The sequence below is a fragment of the Peromyscus eremicus genome, chromosome 4 (genome assembly GCF_949786415.1).
Source record: "Peromyscus eremicus chromosome 4, PerEre_H2_v1, whole genome shotgun sequence".
In the NCBI taxonomy this organism is placed as follows: Eukaryota; Metazoa; Chordata; class Mammalia; order Rodentia; family Cricetidae; genus Peromyscus; species Peromyscus eremicus.
Window position 1 is genome coordinate 114,713,746 of NC_081419.1, and position 23,839 is coordinate 114,737,584.

Below are 23,839 nucleotides of genomic sequence, written 5' to 3' on the forward strand. Positions count from 1 at the left end.
ACTGCAACTCTGAGCTTAGGTGTCTATGCCAGTCCTTTGCCGTTGGGTGGTGTGAGGACATGTCTGTGCACAAAGTGCCTATTCTGAATCCAGATAGTGAAGTCATGCCATGCAGCATGAATGACAGCTGCCAGAAACACCTTGGATTCATTATGTGTTTGATTTTGAATTAACCTTTAATCGTGTCCTTTCAGAAGTCTTTTACTGTTGCCAACTTTTCTTGTCTACTATATTCAGTTCTGTGGCCCTGCATGGTGTGCTAGAATTGAGCAAACAAAATGTTCCTATTGATGAGGCTTACCAACAGGGTAAGGGCTCTCATCACCTTACTAGCTGTGTGGACTTCTATGGACTTATGCTAGACTTACATATTAATAAGAGTAGTTAGCAGAGGCAAAAATCACATAGACTCAAAGTTAATTTAACTTTTATTGATTTGTAGGTTTGGTATTTAGTTTGTAATTTAGCTTTGTTTTTATAATTTGTTTGTATATGTGTTACACGCCTTAACGTCGCTTTGTTAGTATGTATTTAAATGCTATACAATACATACTCATACTTAAGGCTAATTGAAGACCTACAGAATTTTATTCTCTTAATTCTGAAACATACTTGATAAGATAAAACTGACTATAGAGACATATTAATATAGTTTAGCAAGAGGAGATAGAGAATGGGATGAAATTTCAAGCAAGTTAAGCTTATCAGAGACACAAAAATAAGAATAAAGAGATGTTTTGACTGAAGTCTTTGTGGTAAATAGAAATGGGGGGCAGAAATGCTCACATTACTTAAACGGACGAAAGGAGTTGACAAAGACCCCTCAGAAGGATAAAGATGTGACTTAATTCCAGTTCCTCCCCAAACACACCATGAGAGAACTAGAGGAAAGAAGTTGATTTGAGAGGTGATCCTAGGACAGCCTGGAGGGAGGGTGAAGTGGGGTGAGGAGGGACAAGAAGGCACAGAGGGTCATAAAGTATTATTACCAAGTAGTTTACCTCTGTAGAGCACTGAGGCACAGTCCCGCTACAGAGCTCCAGGAGCCAGTGTAAAACAGGAGACGCTGGGATAGCTATGCACCAACTTCTGTGGTGATTTGGTGGTTGAAAGAATTCCCTGCAGCACCCTGGTTCTGAGACTTTTCTGACCTGCCTCATGACAGACACGCTGTGTCTAGAAGCTACAGCAAGGCCTTCAGGCAAAGCAGGCAATTACTGGCAATAATCTCATCTCTGAGGAAACTGAGTGTCCTACCGTGTCGTCTTAGGAAAGAGCTGAGGAATTCTCATGCAAGCCCTCTATATAATACATGCACTTGCGAAAGTGGGAAGTTCAAACCTGGGACTATTATCATTTTATACAGTCCTGTTGCAAATCTGTTGGTAAACTGAATAACTTGTATTTGATTCAAATGGAATTTTTTCACATTTAGATTTATCTGGAATGATGAGTTAGTTACTCTGGTTAATTCCTTGCCTTGAAAATGGTTGTGTTTGCTCTTTTATGCACCTCCTGTATCTGAAGGTTTTCTTCTCACATGGTCACAAATAGAGCTTTTCCTGTGATGGACTCTCCCCTGCTTTGCTACTGCAGTCATCTGCAGAATGTAACTGGTTGGTATCATTTCTCAGCTATTGATTTCAATTACCTTATCTAGGTCCTTAGGACAAGTAGTGAGAAATACAATACCTAATTCTGAAGAAAGGGGTTTTTAAAGGAAAATGTGCTCAAACATAGATGGAGCTCATTTCTGTTCTAACACAAAAAACACGTCTGTCTGCACTCATTGATGTCAGTGCTGATGGCGTTTTGCATTCCCATGGACATAAAAACTGTTCAGACCTACATGCGACTTGTACCTTTCAGCCCCGAGGATGCTTAGAGTTTGTCAGCAGTTTGGGGCTGTTGTTCCTCTCTGACGCTTGTGGGTACTCAGCCCTGTGGGTTTCAAGTCCTTATCTTCAGATGGTGCCATCTATCTCTGACCACTGATGTCACCTCCTCATGACCTGCGGCTTCAGGCTGGTTGACTGTGCGGCTGTCAAATGTTTTCTTTTTCCTACTTACCTTGCTTGTGGTGGTTCAGGTTCATCTCATCTCATTATATAAGCAATGGTTTAGGAATTTTGTTGTGACCTATCTTTACACGCATAACCTGTGAAACTCAGGTGTAGGCAGCTTGCTGCAGTGATGGCAAGTTTGCATCGTATGCTTTGCATATATGAAGTTATTCGTGTGCTTAATGCCAGGGACATGAGCAGCACTCATTCCACCTTCCACCTCATCTTACATTATTTTCAAAAGTAGAACACATTGAAGTCTTCATTCTAAGTAGAAATTTTAGAGCTCAGTACAATTTTGAAAGTACCTACCTGCAGATACAGTTACAGTGTTAACTACTAATTCCATTTCCCCCAAGTAATTAAAACTATATTTATGGTTAAAATACTTAAATTTTATATTTTCTTCTTTCATTTATTGGGATATGATTGGTATGTCTTAATATATATATGTAATTCACAAGAATAGTCTTAATATCATACTATTTAGAAAGGAGCTTTATATTGTATTTTATTCAAGCATATCACCTTTATGTTTCAGTATCACTAGATGGCCTTCCTAAAGTGTCATAAAGTTTTATATTCGTATTAGCAGTATGTGGTAGTGCCTGCTTCCTCAGACGCTGCTGATCCACAGTTACTCTACCTGAGACTTTGGTTTCTTGTAACCTGCAGAACCAGAAGTGCTCTCTTCTTATTGTCATTTGAATTGTCAGACCTCTTGTAAAGACAGACTATTGCTAGACAGTTTCAAAACTCTCCACACTTCTTGTAAGTTTCCTGCTTATATTCTTTGCCCATTAAATCACTTATTTGCCAGTAGTTTTCTTGTTAGCATCTTTGAGTGATTTTCATAGTAAATAGATTATCTTCCACAGTAGTTGCAGATAATTTCTATTCTTTTTCACTTTCCAAAGCTTACAATTCAGATATACAGATTCTATTTCTCTTGTGAGGTGTATGGTGTGTGTGTGTGTGTGTGTGTGTGTGTGTGTGTGTGTGTGTGTGTGTATGTGTGTGTGTGTGTGTGTGTTATGTGTGTGATGTGTATGTTTGGGTGTGTGTATGTGGGGGAGGTGCATGTGTGTATGTGTGTGGTGTTTGTATATGTGTATGTGTTTCTGTGTTATTTACCTGGTGAGAGATGTGTTAGTTATGGATAGCAGAGATTCAAATTAATAGTGACAAAAGATAGGAGTCTGCTTATCTTGAATAATCAAAAGTCTGCACTAGATTATAAAAGTAGTGGCTTATTTTCTTAGTAATACCATTTCATAACAGGGCTCTCTTTCTCTTTCTGCCCTGCCATCTTTGATTATTATCAGAATCTATTTATAAAAAAATGTAAGTGACTTCTTTATTAAGGAAGCCAAGGCTCAGAGAAGTGAAATGATCTGGGGCCACCACTCCCCTGCTTGGCGGAGGAGTCTCATGATTTCTTTTTCTCTGTCCCTCCGCTTCCTCATACCGTGATTTCATTAGATTCTCTTGGAGTGCATTGCATTGGAAACCACTGGTGCAGATGATACCTATTAAAATGTGGTTTTTCTTTGTATCACACTTTAGCCATGCAATGTTATATACGATAATTAACACCCCAATTAGCCACTCGTTTTATAATAAAGAAAATGTTTCCATTAAACTAATCTGGGAATAAGTCAGTAACTTCCACACTGAAACTTTCATTTGTTTTCAGTGTAATTTTATAGCAGACTTCTTTCTGAAAGGATCCAGACATTTTAAACATGCTCAAGTTTTGTAATTTTGTATTATCTTATTTATTGTCGTTTTATATTAAAACATAATTTATGAGCAAGTTATCCTGAAAAACTACTGAAATAAATAGCAGAAAGGCTGATTTTGGTGGGTCAAAGAAAGAAAGACTGCCAGTAATTTTGTAAGCATGTCATAGAGGAATCTAAAGCTGTGTGCATACAGTCCATACCTATGTGACATATTCCATCTGGCCCTGTGAAAACCAGCTTACAAATGAGTTGAGAAGGCAGGAGTAAGAGTTAATATGTAATGCATAAAAGACACACACAGTAGTTGAAAACAGCTGTAAATTAAACGCCATAAACTAGAATATGTCTAGTTTCTAAGTAAATAGAAAATATCAAATTTGAACCTTCATTCATTTTTGAAAAACTCTATTTTTTTGTCATAAATTATTCAGATTATTTAATACTTACAATGAATGAAACATGTTTCTTTACTATAACCTTAATGATTTAAATTTAAACTTCAGTTTTTTAATTTTTGAAAGTTGCTTTCTTGAGCTGGAGAGAGAGCTCAGCATATATAGACAGGTGCTTTTACCAAGTTGATGACCTGACTTTAATCCCTGGTTCCCATGCTGTAGGAGGAAGGGTTCATTCACAAATTTTTTTCAGTCCTTTACACATGCATCATACACTCATACTACAAATCATAAAGTAACTTTATGAAAAAGTTATCTTCTTATTAAGTAATAGTAGACTCAATCTTTCAAAAGCTATACATTTATAAATGTTGTATTTCTTTTTGACATATTAAAATAAATACAGATCTATTGAATTAAAGAATGGTCCCCGTGTACAATGTAAAAATTATCTTGTCTTGGTCTTTGGGAGACACAGGCTTTTATAATTAATTACTGTGGAGTCTAGATGAGGAACAATAGCACACATTTGTAGCGATTCTCTTAACGTATGTATGTGGATTAAAGAATCCGCTTGTTCCCCTAAGGCCATATTCAAAGTTATAGTTCACATATATTGTCTGCCAAGCAATGGCATATTAATAAAAATTTCTTCAGTGTTCTTAGATGTTTTATATAATTTAGGTTAAAAAAAAAACAGCTTTCAGATCGCAGCCTTTCATGAGTGTTGAGAGAACTTTAGTTTCATTCTTAGTCTTCTGATAATAGATCCCAGGAGTGAATAAGGTTACACATTTCACTTTTGTAATCATCTTTGCTCAATGTACTGATTTTAGGAATGCATTAATATAGTACAGCGCATTATTCTAGGCTGCTTTGTAATTTGTTCAGAATGATTGCAAAATCTCAGTAAAAGCAATTCAGATACTTCAAAAAGCACTCATCATTCATGATTAAAGACACACAAGCCTAAAGAAGTATATTCAACTAATTTTGAAGAATCATTGAAATATTTTGGGAATCAGTTTTCCTAACAAAATATAACAAAAATTAGAATTCTGTTTACAGTTAGACATTTGCAGACTTAAAGTTATTAGCTCGTAAAATCTGGGCCCTAGATTAAAGAGAAATATTACAAAATGTAAACTATTTTAAATGGAAATATTTCTAAACTGCTTTACCCAATTCCAGGTCTTAATTAAATGATACTGAACCTGATATACAGTTTTTGAGGACTTGGGTTATCGTTTTTACACCTCTACTAGCATACGAGGCTGTTATCTGGTCCTATGGTTTTCAGGTTTCTGTCTCTGATTTCTCTTAGCCTTATTTGTCTAATGCTCCTTGTCTAATAAGTCTCTACCTTCAGAGTGCTTTTCCAGTTGCCTGCTCCCAATTTTCTATGACCTCAGAGTTAGATCATGAATATTTAAAAACATATCATTTATAGCATCAGAACTTGAGGACAACAGAAGGTGAATTCATCAGAGGGTGAGGCAACAGAGGGTAATGGCCTGAGAGGATGAAGGCCACAGAAGTGAATTCATCAGAGGATAAGGGCTTAGAGGATGTTGTAGGGAACTGTCCCTAGATTCAAACTATCATCATCTTCATGAGGTCAGCTGTGTTTATTTACAAGAGTCCATCATGATCAGCTCTGTGGACTGCTGACATTCTCTCCTTGAACGAGGGTGTGAGGAGGGTCATTTGGGACCCTCACCTGAGTATGCCTAAGAATTGTGTGCAATTCTGCTCTAACTGCACATGGCCTTGGTGTCTCAAGGAGGATCTAGAGTATGTAAGCTGGGTCTATGGGACTAGGTCTCTTTTTATTTGACTAAGCCATCATCCATACAGGTTGAGACTTTCTAATGTGCTGATTTGGAATCACCTATTCTCTGTAAGTAACCCCAATAAACTAATTGGTTGCCCAGAAAGAACTTTGACTCTATCTTTGGTTTGGTTTTAGGATCTTATGAGGATGGGTAGATGCTGTTTAAATACCTCCAATGAAGGGATTTGTAGATGAACGGTCTTGTTAAATAAGAAACACAGAGCCAATGCAGAGATGAAAGCCCAAGAGGTCAGAGCTAAAATCCTTACCATTCACTGCTGCTGCTGTCCTCTTCAGCAAGAGAGCTACTTCTTGTCTGTTTGTCTTTTTTATAGACTTTCTATTCTGCCTTCTCATTGGTTGTAAACCCAACCACATGACCTCCTCGTCACTGCCTGTCTGTACAGACCTCTAGGTCTTCTATGGTTGGTATTGAGATTAAAGGTGTGTCTCCATGCTGGCTATATCCTTCAACACACAGAGATCCAACTAGCTCTGCCTCCCAAGAGCTGGGATTAAAGGCGTGCACCACCACCGCCCAGTTTCTGCTATGGCTTGCTATTAGCTCTGACCCTGAGGCAACTTTATTTACTAACATACAAATAAAATCACATTTCAGTACAATTAAAATATCACCATATCAATTAAAGTAGCAGAGGGTGAGGGCATCAAATGCAGCAGAGGGTGAGGGCATCAAAGGACAGGAGCATCATAGACTGAAAGCATCACAGTCCATTTCCCCCTTTTAACTCAATGCAGTGCTTACAAAGGTAATGGATGTGAAAGAATTAAAGCTGCAGTATTGGTGAACTGTCTCCAGATTTTTGCTTACCACTTTTGATCTTGCGTTGTGACAACTCAACTGTGTTTCAACATGACATCTGGCTTCCCAGTCTTGGGAAACTTTCATATATCAGGTTGGATTTTGCGCTGGAGTTTCTGGGTGTTTCTGTTTTCCATCTTGAAGACTTGTACAGTAAAGACGCTAAGGAAGTTTTAGAAAGCACACCCTTGGCTTTGACAGGACATGATAAGGAAATACTTTTCCTTCAGTTATTCTTTAAGCAGAGAACTTCCGTCATCGTGGTCAATGGAGTTCTCTGTCTGTTTAAAGCCTCATATGAGGGACACACAGACATTCAATGTGCATGTACCTCCCCCTTCCTCATATAGGAACAGCATTCTTCATAGTTTAAGTCATTTGCTGTGGGAAAAAATTATGTCCAATGAGGAGACTGAGGATGTTACATTGCTATATGCAAGGAAGACACTCTGAGGTTCTTTTGCTGAGGATGCACATTAGGACATGGTAGTCTATCAGTGGTGTCTATAGTAGCAGGGGCATAGCATCATACAGACAGAAGGAAAATTCTGGTACTACTATTTATATTCAAATTTTACTTTAAACCCTGGGATAAACAAAAAAACATGCTTATGTTAAGTCCCACTTTTAAACCCTGAGATAAATAAAGATGCTTATTTCCAGAGCTTATCAGAAATTGTGAAACGAAAATGAGCAATTCGCTGGGTGGTGGTGGCGGCGCATGCTTTTAATCCCAGCACTCGAGAGGCAGAGCCAGGCGGATCTCTATGAGTTCAAGGCCAGCCTGGTCTACAGAGCAAGTTCCAGGACAGGCACCAAAACTATACAGAGAAACCCTGTCTAAAAAAAAAAAAAGAAAAAAAAAAAGGAAAATGAGCAATTCAATTTTCCGAAGGGGTTTACAGACATTCTTCCAATATTGATGAACTTTCCAGTTAGTCTAAAACATCATGATTGTAGCATTTGATTGATCTGCCAAAGCTCGTAAAACCTTACTGACTTTTTCTATTCAATTACAACAAAAATACTTAGAATACTTTTATAATAAGATGAGTAATGGCCAAAAAGTATTTCAATCTATATCAGGGCCTCAAGTTTTCTGGTGACGGAGTACATAAAGTGTCAGTTTACAAATACATACAAAAATGAGATTTTTTCACTTGGCTGATCCTTTACTTCTTGACCAGTGTCTGTCATGAATGGTTGTTTTGCAAAACCAGTAAGAAAAGCCCCCACTCTGCCCCAAGCACAGCGTAGTCAAGCTTCAGCAATGTAGACACTTTTCAGAAGAAACCTGTGGAAAGTGCATTCTGAAATGGCTGACTGGATATGCATTCTTCATTTTCTTTTACTACATGGGCCCTTAAGGGACTTTTTTACTTCTTAGGCTAATTTCCATACTTAAAAATTATGCAAATTAATAGTGTCAAAAATGCTGAAAATGTTGTACTTTTATGATTATTTGGAATATTATACTTACCTTTAATCTATCCCCCAGCACCTATTTTAATAATTGTTGGATAAGCACTGACTTATTAGGTAAGATAAGGTATTTGAACGGACAGTCTCTTGATAAAATTTCCCTTTTCCTTTAGCTGTGTCAAAAATGAAAGCTGTTTCTGTGTCTTAATTTGAAATGATGACTTAGGGGCTCATAGAGTTTAGATTTATAATAAAAAGGGGAAAAACCACATTATAAAAGAAGGCAAATAGAGGCCAGGGACGTGACTCAGTGGGAGAGCACTTGTCCAGCGTGTAGGAGTCTGTGGGTTCAGTCCTCAACAATCAGTGGGTAAAGGTGCCTGTCACCAAGCTTGCCACCCTGAATTTGATCCCTGGAATCCACATAACGGAAGCAGAAAACTAACTTCACAGTCTTGTCCAGTGACCTCCATGTAGCTAGAGTTTTCCTGCCTGGCCCATGGTCAGGGCAAATCTCTCTCACCCACCAGTCCCACAGCCATTCAGACCCAACCAAGTAAACACAGAGACTTATATTGCTTACAAACTGTATGGCCGTGGCAGGCTTCTTGCTAACTGTTCTTACAGCTTAAATTAATCCATTTCCATAAATCTATACCTTGCCACATGGCTTGTGGCTTACCGGCATCTTCACATGTGGCTTGTCATGGTGGCAGCTCGCAGTGTCTCTCTCTCAGCCTTCCACTTCCCAGAATTCTTCTCCTTGTCCCGCCTATACTTCCTGCCTAGCCAATGGCCAATCAGTGATTTATTTACTGACCAATCAGCAACACACTTGACATACAGACCATCCCACAGCACCTCCATGTGCATGTCTTGGTACATGTGTACACACACACACACACACATACATGCACACACATGAGCACACACATGCATGCACACACATACATGCGTGCTAAATGAATGCAATTTTAAAATTAATAAAAGAAAGGAAGGTGGAAAGTCAATGATGTTTTAATAAATAGAAAGTAGAACTCTAATTGTCTAGTAGATATTTATGGATGTAGAGACAAATGCATATGTATCAACTGAATAATAAAGAGGAAAATATGTTTATTTATTAAAAGTTTTTAGTTTATATACATATGTAAGTATATTTATATGTAAGTATATTCATAAATATTAGGAGGTATTACAAGACATATTTGCATGTATTACAAACCCATGAAATATACTTTTCCTTTAGAAGTCAGTTGTTTAGCCTTAAAATTTTATCCTTTTAAAAAAACTTAGAATGGCATAAATTCTTACTAATTCTCATTTTTGCATCAGATTATTATAATCTGCAATAAATATGTATCTCAAATTCAGCCTGGAGAGTTATTTCTGATGGGTTTTGATACATGAATGGCAGCACTGAGTACCTTCCTTGTTTATTGCTGGTGTGGTGTCTTGTGAGATTGAATGGGCTTCGGCTATGTTAGAGAGTTGCGATATTGCAGACTGACAGTACTCTCTCTGAGTAATATCTTTGCTGCTTCTGTTAATTGGAGATGGTGTTTTGAGTTGTGACCCAGCAGTCTATACAGGAAACTTACAGTTCACATTGACTTTGCTGGGATTTGTTTTATTGCTTTGTGGATTGAAGTATAAGGACATTACAACTGCATAGTGCAAACATCACTAATAGGCCTTGAGGTGTCCTTTGAAAGTCCCACACAGTTACCTTTAATAGGAAAATTAGTGAAGTCAAGAGTGGGAATAATTTCTACTAAAATGAGTAAACTGGTAATCTATAAAAATACATCAATGTCCAGGTGGTAGTGGTGCACACCTTTAATCCTAGCGCTTGGGAGGCAGAGGCAGTCAGATCTCTGAGTTCAAGACTAGCCTGGTTTACAGAGAGTGTCAGAACAGCCAGGGCTACACAGAGAAACCCCGTCTTGAAAAACAAAGAAAAAAATAACAGAAATAAAATGGGTAAAGCCTAAAATCTAGAAAATAGGCCAAGAGAGACTTAAGTAGATGAATAGAAGGGATGGCGTCGGCGGTGACAAAAGGACACAACACATGGGAGGTGAAAGAAGACGAGAGGCTGGGGGGGGAGTTTTGGGGGGTCCGGGGTGGCAGGGTTGGGGACACACAGGGAAGGAGAATAGCCAAAACACGCTTTGTTCAAAAGTGCTATAATGCTATTGAATATCTTGTATGCTAAATTAAAAAGTGAATAATAACACCCAAAAGGGACAGCAGGCTTTACAGTAATGCTTCTCTGCCCAGGAAATGCTTAGGAAGTTGGAGCTAAAGTCCCTTATCTTCCTGTTAGCGATGGTGTTCCGCATCAGTCATGTGATTAGGTCTGGCAGAAGAGACAGCTGTGGGTCTCTTTGTCCTTAGTGCAACTCATGCAACCTCATCCAACACTTGGGAGAGTTTCAACAATTCTGGTTCTTTTGAATGACATTCTTTAAAATTCTCACTTAATGCTTTGATCTTGTTCTGTATATAATATTCTTCTGTTTAGAAAAAGCACTCTGCTCTTGTAATGGACATATAATTTCATAATGGTAAGGATTGTTAAATTCGCATTTTTTACTTCAATTTTAATTAACTCTGTTGCAGCGCACTTTAAATGTATTCATTTGTTTATTAACTGTTTTACTTACTAAGCATATATAGGATACATACAGTAAGACAGGCATTATTTTTGATATATAAAAAATTCTAAGTTATTCTGAACACCTTTTATATGCTGTTGAGTGACTAAATTATCTTTTAGTGTTCACAATCCTGTGCTGGGAGATAACCATTTTACTAGGTCAAGAGAGTTGAGTAAATTGTAATCCCTGTTCACCAAGGATGAATAGGAATAAAGTTGAATGGATGTTAATACAAAGTAATTTTTCTTAATAGGTGGATTAAAAGATTAGCCCAAACGAGATCTGTGCCCTTCTCTAGTTCATCTACCATTTTACTTCTCATCAGCATATTTTGTCAGAATTGTTCGATGGGCCAAGTCAGCAGCAGAATCATTACCAACTCACCAGGGCTTGCCTCAGTCAGCTCACTGTGACTGCACCCTTGAGACTGTCGTTCTGTCTGGAATGCAGAGGACATAGGGGGTCCTGACTGTAAGGCAAGGAGAGCTACAGTCAGAGTAATCCTTCAGTGGCTCCTCATAGGGGAGGAGGGAGGCCGATTAGGGGGACTCATCCATTTGGCTGTGGAAGGTCCTGGAAGATAGCATTAATGTACTCCAGAGATTCACATGCACAGGGAGAAGGCAGCATGGTGAAAGTAAGGAAGCAGGAAGCCTCAAGACTCCTGGGAGCTGACTTGAAACCTCCAGAAGCTGGGATGAGTTAGAGTGACTTGCAGTGACACCCTGGTTAGAAAGTAAGAAGTAATGAGTACACCGTGAGTGCTTGAGGATGAATCATCGTTCTCAAAACTTCAGCCACTTCTGTAGCCACCATAATAACTCTGCTCAGTAAGGAACAGGCCCACAGTTACTGTTCTGAGATTTTAAAGGTAGAGGTTAAAGTTTCACCCAGAAAATATATTCACAGGATTCAGATATATAACCTTCACATGAACACTTAGGCATCAAGAGATTTTAGACAAAACCTTTCAGAATGTTTTTAAACCATCCCTTTCTTTGTTCCAACATGCAACATTTCAAAATGTAATATTTTAAGCATGCTTGTTTGAATGCTATTCATTAGAGGTTGTAGAACTAATTTAAAATTGAATTATTAGGATTTTGACTTGAAACTAAATTTAATGTTTGCTAATAAAGTTTTAAAATAAATTGATATAATACAATATTGAATGAGATATTTTCCATTTCCTTGGGATTGTAAACTAAGACTCAAAGCTAAGGGGAAAGGTGCACCAGGTGCCATGTATTATAAAGCGACCTGCCCACAACTGGTGGTCAGAGAGTCAGGCCATAGTATCTATCTATCCATCTATCCATCTATCTATCTATCTATCTATCTATCTATCTATCTATCTATCTATCTACTTCTGAGACATGACCCACCATGTAACATTTGCTAGCCTGGAACTCATAGAGATCCACCTGCCTCTGCTTCCAGAGTGCTTGGATTAAAGGCACCACTACACCTGGCTCCTATTCCATATAATTTAAATGCCTGTGACCAGTTCCTGCTCTCTGCTGTTAGTCCATGATTACATTTGTTTTCGAATCCTTAGCAAGCATAGCTAGAAATCAGTTTGGAGGATATTAATTAATGAGCATTCTTGGATGAAAGCCTGTGGAAGGATGGGGAAGGGCTGTAAACTCGGAAGGCAGAGAGCTGTGTTGTATTCTCAGCAAAGGTTTCCACTGAGCAAGCAGAAGGTGAATGACTCTTCAGTGTTGGGATAAAGACAGGACCTTTCAATGCCATCTTCTCAGCCCCCTAGTAAATGTGTTACAAAATAACAATTAATAGATGTATTATAGTTATTTGACACAATGTACCTATTTTATTAAGCTATTTACTTCTAGTATATATTCTAGCCATACAGAGTAGTTGCTTAACAATAGTTGTTAAATAATTAAATTATATTATATATAGTATATATATATTATATAGCACATATAGTATATCGTATGTATAGTATATAGATACATGGTTTATTTATATTTATTTTTATTTATATGAGCGAATATATGTTTATATGTATATGTATATGTACCATGTGTGTGCCTGGTTATCTTTGGAGGCCAGAACAGGGAACTGGATTCCATGGAACTGGACTTATAGATGGTTGTGAGCAGCCTTATGTGGGTGGTAGGAACCAAATGTAGGTTCTTTGTAAGAAGGGCAAGTGCTCTTAGCTGCTGAGCCATCAGCCAAACCCTATCTTTTATAATTCTGTGTGATAAAATTGAGGCATAAGTAATCCTGCCTAAATAACAAATTGCTGGTGAAATTAGGAGTCCATGCTTTCTTTGGCTGGCACCAAATCCATTAAATCCATAGATTATTGGGTAACCATTTAAAATTCATTTATTATCAATTGTTGCTCCTGTTGTATTTCTGACGTTTGGATATTTCAGAGTGACTGATAGTTGAGTGTATTTTTAGTAAGTACTACTTAGTTATCCTGTGAGATTTATGAAATAATAATAATAATTTTTTAAAAGGCTCAGTAGTCAGTAATCAGCTTCTCACCAATGATAATACATTTGTCTGAGATTAATATCAGTGCTTTTCAATGCACCAGAATAAAACTAATCTCTATTATAGAATCCACAGCTGGCCTGATGAGCTGTAATAAGAAAAAGTAATTACTATTTTTTTGATATCCAGAAAATGCAAATTATATTTTGTCTCCAGAGCACAGAACAAAGAGGGCCTTTGTTGATAAATGACTAAATTTGCTGTTTATAAAGTTAGTTTTTTTTTTTATGTTTCAGATGAGAGTTTTTGAGACTTACAGCTGACATAAACATAATATACTTATAGTCTTAAAATTTAAAATTTTATAATTAATAAGTAAATATATCTATACATATAGAAGTGTTAGATTTGTGTAATTTAGGAATAAGAAAATCTGTTATTATGAGTTTTGCTAGCTGAAGTTATAGAAAAATTTTACTACTTGATAGCCCCAAATACAAGGATGAGGAGTGTGGGAAGCAGAAAACACAGGGTCTATTTACTTAACACAATGGACTTTTATTTGCATATTTCATTGTAAGCATGTAATGGTGATATGGTGTGTATTTCAGGAAGCCAGAAGAAAGAATTCTGAAACGTATCTATACTTAAAGAAATGATAAATGTTTGAGGTGATACATATTTTTATCCTGATTTCAACATTGCAATATATGCATACATGGAAATATCACATTACCCCATATGTTCAATCTTTATGTACCAGGTAAAAGTAATAAAAATAAAATAAAATTTTAGTTTATTCAGTTTAATTTCCTTTTTTTTTTTTTTTTTTTTTTTTTTGAGACAGGGTTTCTCTGTGTTGTTTTGGTGCCTGTCCTGGATCTTGCTTTGTAGACCAGGCTGGCCTTGAACTCACAGATATCAGTCTGGCTCTGCCTCCTGAGTACTGGGATTAAAGGCGAGTCCCACCACCACCCACCTTCAGTTTCATTTTCTTGATGAATAAGGTATATAGGCCATTATTGTCTTGAACATGATCATTCTTAAGCATTGATAATTAAGAAATATAATCCCCATGGTCAGTAATATAATATAAATTCAATGTTTCAAATGCATTTTCCCTTATAAGTATTATAACTTCTTGGAAATTTAAATTGTGGATTGACATAAAAATGTTAGTAGATGATATAAGGAAAGTATATTTAAAATATTTTTATAATTGTAATTCATATTTCACATGTAAATGCTTCCTATTATCCACAATCTAATTAAATTAAAAAATCAGTTTTACAACATTTACTGTTGGTATTATCATAATCATTGGATTTTCCCTTATTTTGAAATCACTTGAGAGAATTCTAGTTCCTTAGTAGATAATCTGGTATACTAGAAAAAAAAATACTCGTTTGGTTTTGGATGAAAGGTTTTAAACATGTAATTTATTATTTACCTACCAACCTATCACTGTGGGCAAATAAGTTTAGTCTTATGACAGCCTCTGTTTCCTCATTTGCTGTAGATTTACAAGAAGGTTTTGTGGATGATGCCAGACAGATAAAGTCATAATCACTGCTCAATAAATAATAGATGCATCGATAGTTGTCATGATCTATTTGTTGATCTATTGGTTCTGACAATGGTCATGTGTTCCACCTTGAGAAGCTTACTTAAATGTATATGACCTTGTCCAGGGCTTGGTGACTCGGACTTTCTGATGGAAATGAGTCATATGTGGGCTTATTTAACATTTGGGTAAGTTGATTGTATCACAAACCAAATTTGCTGCATGTGGTTAGCTCAGAATTATGTGATGTATTATATTGGGTGAATGAGCCAGCTCAGCTCCTTTATGGCCTAGCACATTTTATTTATACAATACGACTTTAACAAACTGAAAAATGAATATGGACTTAGATTGGGAAAGTAGGAACACGATCTATTGAATTTAGTGTAAGTAGGATTATTCTACCTAGAGAATCTCTTCGTCAACAAGCAAGTTAATAATACGTAGAAAAAGACAGAAATCTGAATTAGAATTCTTCTAATCCTTATTCTGCCATTTCTGAGCAATGGGAAATTGTGGATTTGCTTAAAACTGTAAACATGAGAGTAATATTACATCATTTCAAATATTAGCACTGATATTTTATCTTGTACACATGAATCAACCTTCCTATGTTCCAATCCTTTCATCAAGAAAACAATGAACAATAAACAGTACCTACCTGGTCAGCTTCTTGGGGCAGTAAACTAATTAGGAATGCATTAGGCATCTAATAAAGCAACAACTATAAGCTATTTTTGTAGTGGTGAGGATTTGGGCTACAATTATAAATTTGAGTAATTATCTGATGATTACTCTTAACCAATGTAGTTCATCTTTCTTCAGCTTTCTGTTGCACTTGTGTAAAAGAAAGGGCTACCCAGTGAATCGTAGCACACACTCAAAAGCTGGTTTTAAGTGAGAGGAAACAGAAAAGTCAGAATTATCATGGGAACAAGATATTTAGCCTTGAAACCCTTATTGAGCTGAAGCATTCTTATGTTTCTTTGTTTTCTTTAATCAGCACTCCAGATCTTTTTAATAAGTTAATAGCTTCTGAAATTTATTGTCGAGCTCCTGAAGTATAATTTAAATTCATAGTGAATTTTATTAGAAAGCAATAGAAGATTATTTTTTTGTTTTTTTTTCAAGTCTTCAGTTTGCTTTGAAATTCAAGACCTGTTTCAGTTTCTATCTATAGTAAACACAAAAGCACACATAAGCTGATTTGGCTTTAGAAACAGACTCTTTTGGGTTGGTAGAATGGGTTGGAGGGTGAAAGACCTCACTACCTGATGATCTAAGTTTGAACCCTGGAACACAAGTAAAGATAAAAGGAGAAACTGATTCTACAAAGTTGTCCTATGCTCTCCACACAAGCACTGTAGCATGCCCCCTTCATCATACTTACAACCACCCTCACACACAATAAGCAGGCAAGTAAACAAATGCCAGACCCTTCTAGTACTTGGGAGATGAGACCAAATTTATTTCATGTATAATTGAAAACTTCACTAATGTGTTTATATTTAAGTCAAAAGCAGCCTCATTCGCATGACAAAACACTTTGTTTTAGATTACTTATTGATGATCATAAGCTAATACCAATGTTTCAGGTGCCCCTAAAGTTTATTATTTATGATAAATTTTGACTAGTTTTAGCACATATTTCAATATTTATACTTTAATATTAATTAAACAGTTAGATTTGAAAAATACACATGCCCTGTGACCATAAACATTTTGAAGGATTTATTCCATAAAATTAGTATGTAGACATACAGATAGAGTATATTTATGAATGCACTGTTCGTACATAATGGAAAAAAATTAGTATGTAGACATACAGATAGAGTATATTTATGAATGCACTGTTCATACATAATGGAAAAAATTACTGGAAACAATCTAAGTAGCCATGAAATAGGAATGGTTTTATGTAGACATGATTTTGAGCAAGGTCTCACTTTTTAGCCCTGGCTGGCCTAGAATTTGTTGTGTAGACCTGATTCATTCTCAAACTCCTGAGATTCACATTCCTCTGCCTCTTGAGTGCTAGGTTTAAAGGTGCACACTGCCACATCTTTAATCTTACACAAACTCTGAAATATTATATTGATATATGCTATTTTCTTAGAACCATGTCATATTCATAAATGAGAAAATGATAGACACTTCACTTAAGTATATATATTTATCTGAAAGAGAAAGTGTTGATCAGAATGGTACATAAGAAGAGTTGGGTTTCTTTAATCTATTTGCTCTTTCATGTATCTTTTGTGAAAGAATATGCTCAATCATCTCACATATTATGATGTAATTATACATATTTTAATATACTTGCATATATTTTAAGAAATAAAACAGTTTCCTATATATTGCTTATTCTTTCAAATTGAAGCATAGGGGCAGGATGAAGCCTTATATAATCTAAAGTAACAGAGTCTGTGAATGGGTATGATGTTGGCTAGCCGCCAGTCCTGCCTAGTCTATACACACTTAATCTGGGTCCCATGAGAATTCAGATCAAACAGTCAAATTAGGATAACTCAAAAGGGGGCTTGTTTACAAAGAGATTGGGTCTAAGAGTTGGGGCCAGGTGTCGATGAGGAGGACCTTAAGGAACTGTTTAGAACTGGAGGCTACCAACAACATGGCTGTTGCCACTCTAGGCCAAGAGCTGAGAGAAGATGCAGGTGATCAGAACCCAAAAGACAGAAAGGTTTGTCGTAACCTGAAGTACTTTGACTAGAGCAGTAACCTTTGCTCAAGGGGCATAATCCACACAAAGCCAGCCCTCAGAAAGTGAGCCAGGCTAGTGAACTCTGCATTTTCTCTTACCTCTCTCATCATCTCATGCCAGGGCACCCTTGGCTAGACCCAGCAAGAGCCAGAGTAAGAGAAGGCACAGGGGAAGGCCGAGAACGGGGGACACACAGAGAATGGACTTTGGAAAGTAACAAGTGGGCATAAAGTAGCATACTACTTTTAAAATGAAACCAGCATAAGCTGGAAGCAAATAAATAGTTACAATAGGAAACATGCTGATATCCATTCTCTTTATGGACTTCTAGAACTGGATCTTTAATGAACCTTGGTCCAAAGATAGAACTTGAAAAAAAAAATCTGCAAAAGGCCTGTTCCTCACTTGACTCTCTGTAGAAGTCCTACCTTGTACCAACCCCAGTGACAGAGTAGAACAAGACAGGTCAGAGTAGGGTTGGGCAATGCAGTTCTCCAAAATGGAATGGCCCATTACCTTGCAAGGCTTTAGGCAAGTCTGGATGCTTTTAATGGTATGGGTCAGAGTGCACTGTAGTAAATACCACAGCTTAAGGAGGTGACCTTTTCTAAGCCTTGGCATGTTAGATGCCAGTCACTTAGATCACCACTCTTTTCTGCACAAAGGTGCAAGATGACTATTATTTTTGTCAAATAATTGATGAGAAAATAGAGACTTTAAGAGGTTAGCTAATCAATTGAACTTTGAGAAATTTGCTCAAGGTCAATGATAGACTCTAGTTTTGGGTCTAGATTTGGTTGGCTCCATCCCAACACAGTTGCACTCAGGTACAAAATTGTGGCCTTCTTATTTTCCTAGAAATGTGTTTCATTGTCTTTTTCTTCCATTCCTTCATATTCCATTCATTCCACTACATATTTAATAAGTATTTATCTAACACTTAGTGTCATTAATCAATTATACATGGTTTGCTGATTCCAACAAATGTGACCTGTGCCTTCATGGATTTTTCAACTTTATAATTTTTGAAAGGAAGCCCAGTAGTACCATATCCTTTCCTTTTGAGGTTCTTTGTGTCTCAATATTTTCACACATTTACTCTAACTGAGAATTAATATTTTGGCTCATTTACTTAAATTTTAGTGTGATATAAAATAAATCCTTCAAAACTCTTACTGCAGAAAGAAATTGAAGGTGTATAATATTATAAGGAAGATATAATAAGACACAAGGGAACTGTAAAATAGTCTTTTTTAAAAGATATTGACTGATTTTATTGAAACAAATTAGCCAGCCTTCCCAAACAGTATGTATATAAAGGTGCATGGTGAAGCTTATGCTTTAATCAAGTTAAAAGTATATCATATTCTCTCAGATATGAACATCTTCCAGTTTTCAAATGAAAATGGTTTATGTTCAAAACCTTTATTGTCGAAGACAAGTTAAAACTACTCTTCAAATTTCTTGTATTATTGCAGCCATAATACATGTGCATTCATACCTTCTCTACCCCATTTAGAAATGCTGTCCTTTCTTTGTTTGGGAAACCCCAGATTGGGTTACTCAGGTGATCCAGCTTTTGTAACTGAGCCAGTATTATCATTACTGAAATTACAATTGATCCAGAATATACTGTCAAGAGGATGAGCCTGGCATAGAGATGAACATGCTGCATTTGCTGACTTGGAGTTAGCTGCCTTCACTACGAATGTTAGGAACTGCCTGCTGGTGATTTTGTTCTTTTTGTCATCAACTTAGTGAACTTCCGCAGAGTGGTATTCAATAGATTCCATGTATATTGCCTGTGTAGCCACTTTTGAACTTGGAGGTACACACACACACACACACACACACACACACACACACACACACGCTTGCACACCTGTTATAGTGAGAAAAAGATACTAGGAAACATCCAAGTTGATGTTCCTGTTTGTTCTCCTGATTGGCTGGTTCTGGACAAGTATTTCAATAATCCTTGATCCTCTTGAACTTTCCATTTTTTTAAGAGAAGGGATTGGGTCAATTCAGTATTTTCCAGAACTGCTGAGCACCCAGAGTCAGCCTGTGAGGAAAACAGGCAGCTGTAACTCCTTCCATACACTTCAGTCAGGGTGACTTTCTTTTCTATTGTTAGATTTTGTTAATAATTCAGAGCAACTCTTGCAATTCTTAGTACCTTTCCACCTCTTTATCAAAACCAGGGGCTTTTGTGTTGTGCTTTTGGCTTCATGGTGAGTTCGAGCCTCTACAAGCCATAAAAACCCTGGAATAATCAATGGTTCCTTTGACTTCTGCAGTAAGAATGAAATGTAAGGTATTCATCATGTGTCTCTGCCTGCTTTCTATATCTGAAACACTTAAGCCTATGCTTAATTTTCTCTTTGTCAGCTTCAAAGCAGGAAATCATACTGCTGCCCCTAACCTCTGGCATTCTGTAGAATTTGTTTGGAAGGTGTAAATCTAGTGAAGTGTGAACCAAAGGCTGTTGCCAAACTGTGGCTGCATTTGTCTGTGTGGCTTGTATTTCCACAGCTGTCAGTGGAGGTGGTCACTCCTGATAAGAAGGCATGTGTTCTAGAGTCAGACGCGTGCTAGGGATTTTATTTTATTTTATTTTATTTTTTAGCACTTCCTTTTTTGAACTTCAAAGCATAGGAAATAAAATTTGTGTCATTATAAAGGATGGCATTTCTTTTGTAATAACATGTTGTGAATGAAATTGGTATTCTAAGTTGAGCTCCTGGGAAAGTTGTTGCCAACAATAATTTTGACATCTCATGTGCTCCATTGTAATAAGAAATCAGAATAAATAAGCAGAGCTAGGTGGTCAGGATTCTGTTCAGATGAAAACAAGTGTAATTTCCTGTATAATACGATGAAAAGCAAACAAAAGCCCTGCACAAAGACTTTTGATTAATGTTTAAAGACTAGTCTTGCAGCCTGTTGCTTGTTTGACAAGATAGTTTAGGGTGAGATAGAAATGAATCAAGAAAACAAATAATTGCTGTGGAGATAAGAGACTGGATTCTTTCAGACTCATGAACTTCAAGAAACAGTCAAACTTTATTTTTTTTAAGTGCTGCTAGGGCTAGAGAGATGGCTCAGTGGTTAAGAGTACTGGCTGCTCTTCCAGAGGACCTGATTTAATTCTTAGCACTCAAATGGAAGTTAGTTAACAACTGTTTGTATCTCCAGTCCCAGAGAATCTGATACCCTCTTCTGGCTTCCATGTGCATCAGGCATGCATATGATGCATAGACCTACATTCAGGCATTATACCTACATACATAAATAAAAATAAGTAAACAAATAAATAAAAATTTAAAAAGTAATGTCGGTGAGATGGTTCCGTGGATAGAGATGATCACAGTCAATCCTGCCTACCTGAATTTGATTGTAGGGACTCACACAGTGGAAAGAGACAATCAATAACCTCAAATTGCCGGTTGACCAACAAAAGCGTGTGCCTGTACCTTGCTCCTGACTCTAAATAGTAGTGAGATACACAGAGTGAATACATTTACTCTGAAGAATGAATGTAAGCAGATGTTTAAGATTATAGGACAGGATTTTTATTGCACCAAAGCAGTCAATACTGAGTAGTCTTGTGATCCAGAAATACAAGCTAAGGTGACTGCTATGCTGTGTTAATATTGCTGCCCTCCCTCGCCCAGACCAAAGCCTTAAATCATGCATAGTGCTCTTTCCACTGGGTGTAAATTTTCTCCAGGTTCTTTCTCAAATGAGAAAGATTACATTTTTTTAAATTAGTAAGTCAGAAGAATTAGAATCTTGTTTGTCATTCCTGATTGATTCTATTTTCTGATAGAAGATAAATGAAATAATGATAACTTGTTCAAGTCACTCAGTTATTTAGTAAGTGATGTAGAATTAAAACCAAGGTTGCTTGGTTTTGGGGTCAGTGTTTTCATGATTTGTATCACAAGTTCGATTATAACCTTTTCTATTTTAATTTCTTTTTTACTAATCTCTTCTAAATGAGATATGCACACCATGGGTTATTTAGGAAATTTTTTTAAAGAAAGGAAATAGTTTTCTATCAATTTTATTTTGAAATATACTAATATGGTATTGGAAATTGTTATAGTCTTAGATGATCAGCCCAAGAAAAGACTGCCTACATTGTACTGAAGTTTTTAGTTTACTATATTAAGTGTTAATATTTATACTCATAAAAATTTGGTAAGTTGAATTAAAAAGTTGAATTGGGTTTTAAAGGAACAGAAAATTCCCATAGACATTAAATTCAATCATTTGTATAGTGTTCTGCTTAGTTTTGCGTCAACTTGATACAACCTAGTGTCATCTGGGAAGAATGAACCTTAATTGAGAAAATGCCTCTATTAGACTGGCCTATAGGATGATTGATGTAGGAGGGCCCAGACCAGTGTGGATGCTTCCACCAATGGCAGGTGGTTCTGGGTTGTATATGAACAAAGCTGAGCAAGCCATGGAGAGCAAGTCAGTAAGTACCACTCCTCCACAGTCTCTGCTCTAATTCCTGCCTCCGGGTTCCTGCTTTGAACCCCTGCCCCAAGAACCCTCAAGGATATGATTATTGGGCCATATAAGCCAAATAACCCTTTCCTCCCCAAGTTGTTTTTGGTAGTGGTCTTTATCACAGCAATAGAGAGCGAGCTAGGACATATAATACATACATATAAAAATATATATTCTATCTATCTATCTGTCTGTCTATCTGTCTATCTAGTATACAAGTTCACTGTGTTTGCCACTATGAAATTAGCTTTAAGGAAAAGTTTTTCTTATTTATATTAAAAATTTTAATGTCATAAGCATCTAGACTGTTCATCTCACTAAAACAAGTTAATTTGTTTGAAGTGAAAACACAGATCCATTAAATTACAATGGTTCATGTGAGTTGTGCATTCACTCAATCTTTGAAATAATTACTGTAATTTCAGTTTTGCTCCCTATCCCGATAATTTATTGGGCATTTTATTTTAGGGAATTAGAAATTTGCTGGTTATTGAGCATGTTCATAGTAGAGTTCCTAATCTTACTATAGAAATAATGGTATCATGTTTGTATATAATCTGTTTTTTCCTGTCCCCTGATACCCCACTGTGACACTCTAGGAAAAGCCCCAGACAGGATCACCAGTCGTTCTGGAAAGAAAATTTGATGGATGTATAAATGTATATTATGTGCTTTGAATTGTAAACATTTCAAATAAACTTTGAATTCTATAATAGTCTTTGATTTTAGAGAATAAGTAGGGCCAAAGATCAGTTCTTCTGTACTTCAGCAAATAAGTACTTCTTATATAAAAAGAGAATTGACTAAGCCCATCAATTATCTCACAATTTAAAACATGTGTTTAAAAATTGTTTTATGCAGAACAAGCTAGTAAGTTCAGATCTTATTTTCAAGGAGCTTTTTATCTAATTGGAATATGTATTAACTTATTTGAAATAATTAAGAAATTAACTTTGATCCCACAAAAATTATTTTCATTTCCTTAAAATGGAAGAAATATTAACTTGTCTGCCTAGTCAGTGTTGGATAGTAATTGAGGTGCTTTGTGGGGGCAAAGTCATATTAGAAGTCACTTTGCCTATTTTTGGCAGTTTTATTGAAGAATATTACTTCTATATTTGTGTTACAGATAGACTCATCTAGACATGAGCACACATTAACATAAAATGACTTGATGGTTGGCAAGGACGGGAAGTCTAAATCCTATACCTACTCTTACTCATCTACTGGACAAATGCTTGGTTAAACAGAGGGGCTCTGGGTGGAGCTCTCGAAACATATCACCTCCACCTCTATTGATAAATGATGGACCAAAATAGACTACAACACATTACTGTACTCCTTGCCATGATGCACTCAGCGAAGAGCTATTACTTATTTTTGTTATTTATTGTTGTAAATACATTTTTTTCTTATGAATGAGTATGTGAAAATTGGAAGACTGCAGATGGAATGCCAAGGGCCTGGAAAACCCACAGACAGGAAAGTAATTTTCAGTCAAATGGGGTGGAAAGCAGGTGTGTGAAATGACATGTGGTTTTAGAAATACATTAAGATTTGAAGGTATGGCTGGAGTAACCAAGAGATATGAGTTGATCATGGAATTCAT